General features: G+C 45.5%; 1 pseudogene; it reads right to left on the bottom strand.

Annotated features, from left to right (window-relative positions):
- Positions 1-533: 533 nt before the first annotated feature.
- LOC106511428 (disks large-associated protein 2 pseudogene) lies at positions 534-1,681 on the bottom strand (annotated as a pseudogene).
- Between the last annotated feature and the right edge of the window lie 488 nt (positions 1,682-2,169).

Raw genomic sequence — 2,169 nt, 5'->3', positions numbered from 1 at the left:
ACAGTTTTTCTTTACAAAAGTAAACATCAACAAGCAAATCAAAGAAGAGGTGATGGCTTTAAAACAGAGAAAGCTTGTTCCTTGTAAATGTCTTTAAAATGTATATTTTGACTTTTTTAAATAAAATGACAAACAGCCCATAGGCATCACAGCAATAATTTGTAAACGGAAGTGTCCCCATCCCATTTAAAATGTAATTCATTTGGACCCCCACATCTACCATAAAATATTAGTTCACCCAGTGTTGTTCATTACTTAACAAACAATTTCATTCCACTTGATTTATAGAATACTCACACAAAGTGTTTACGTATGTAGGTAAATGTCTGTTTAACCTGTTAAAATACACCAGAATGCAGGAAATGGCATCTACTTCATTCAAATTTCTCTGGGGGAGGACCCAGAAAGACCCTGTACAGTAGATATAGCCCTGTCATTACTGCCTTTTCTTTCTCCTTTTTTATGTCCTCTACAACCAGTCCATCACCAGTGACTTTAAGTGTTAACTATTAATATATAAAGGCCAAACTTACCTGAAGGTAGTGGCATGGCCTCAGGTTGGATTTGAGGTCAGTGGGTGTCATGGGCTTCTCCAGATTGAGTGAAGACTTCCTGTAGGCCTCCTTGGCTTGGCTGACCGTTAGCGTTGACCAAGAGCTCCTTTTCATGAACTTGCCCTCCGGTGCCATGCTAATGTTCTCACAGGCCGAACACTTAACATCGTTGTTACTCTTGGAGGCCTTGAGTGAGAGATTCCCAGCCAGGTGGCTGTGAACTGAGTCAGGATAACAGTGGCTGATGTGGTCCACAGGATGCCGCGACATGATGCTCGGTGTTCTGTACGTGCTGTCACTATCGAGATTGTCATCTGAACTCCACCATCCTCCAGAGCGCTGCTTTCCACTGCTGTCAGATTTGCGGTCTTTGCTCTTGCTGCGTTTGCTGTGTTTGTGGTGGCCTTGATGGTTGTGATGGTGGTGGTGTGAGCTGTCCCTGTGCGAGTCGCCTTTGGTACCGTTCATCTTGGAAGATCCTTCTAGGGAGTGTGACTTTGTAAAAAGTTTTTGCACGGAGTGAACTAAGTGACGGATTCGCCCGGGGCTTTCGTTGCGCTGCTCTGTCGTGGTCGTTGTAGTGGAGGTGCGTTGGTACTGCAATGTGTGGAAGCCATCCCGGTGCAGCGGCATCTGCTTTTCAAACTGATCCAAGAGATTTGCTGGGATTCGGTTCATTTTGCCACTGCCACCGTGTGAGGAGGAGCCCCCGTCGTCCCGGGAATCTCTACCACCAGAAGTGTTTCCACCGCTGTCTCTTGAAGAGCTGCCATAATGCATGCGAGGGAAAGTGCTACTAGATATGGAGTGATCGGTGGCTGACAGGGACACCGGCATCATCATGCACTCGGAGTGGATGGAGCTCCGCGGGGAACAGCGGTGGTGACTCTCAAGGACACAGCTCTCGGTGGGACTGAGGAGGTAGGAGGGCGACCGTGGGTCAACATGGTGGAGATGGTGGTCCAGAGAACGGTCACACTCAGCCAGGCCACAGGCATGAGGTGAGGAGGGCGATGTGAGCTGGAGATGGGCAGGACGACCACCAGAGAGACCCTTCATGTTCCTGGGCGGAGGGGAGCAACTGTCCTCATCGAAGTACCGCGAGGGCGTCCATGAATACTGCTGGTCTGTGAAAGAAAAACACACACACATAGAGGAAATTACAAAATGCATTTTCCAAGAAAGGATCATTTCACACCCAATGATGACCAAAAATAAAATAAAATAAAAAAATCTCCCATACCACCTCACATCTTTTTGGTCATTATCCTCCACTCTCACTCACTTCAACTGCACAATACAAACATAAAAGCCCCAAAACTGTTGACATGAAATCCACAGATTGCAGGGTCAAAATTCTAAGCACTCCTATTTTTTGCTTCTTCAAATCATGTCTGGAGTGGCGTAATTCTGCCGGGAGAGGGAGGGGAACATACGAACAGTGGTGGACAGTAACAAAGTACTTTTACTTTATTACTGTAATTAAGTACATTTTTTGAGTATCTGTACTTTACTTGAGTAGTTATTTATTTGGGAACTTTTTACTTTTACTCCACTACATTTCAAAGACAAATATTGTACTTTTTACTCCACTACATTTCTAGGAAGCTTGTAG

This window comes from Austrofundulus limnaeus, unplaced genomic scaffold (assembly GCF_001266775.1).
Source record: "Austrofundulus limnaeus strain Quisiro unplaced genomic scaffold, Austrofundulus_limnaeus-1.0 Scaffold2781, whole genome shotgun sequence".
NCBI classification, from domain to species: Eukaryota; Metazoa; Chordata; class Actinopteri; order Cyprinodontiformes; family Rivulidae; genus Austrofundulus; species Austrofundulus limnaeus.
This window is presented reverse-complemented; position numbering and strand designations above follow the sequence as displayed.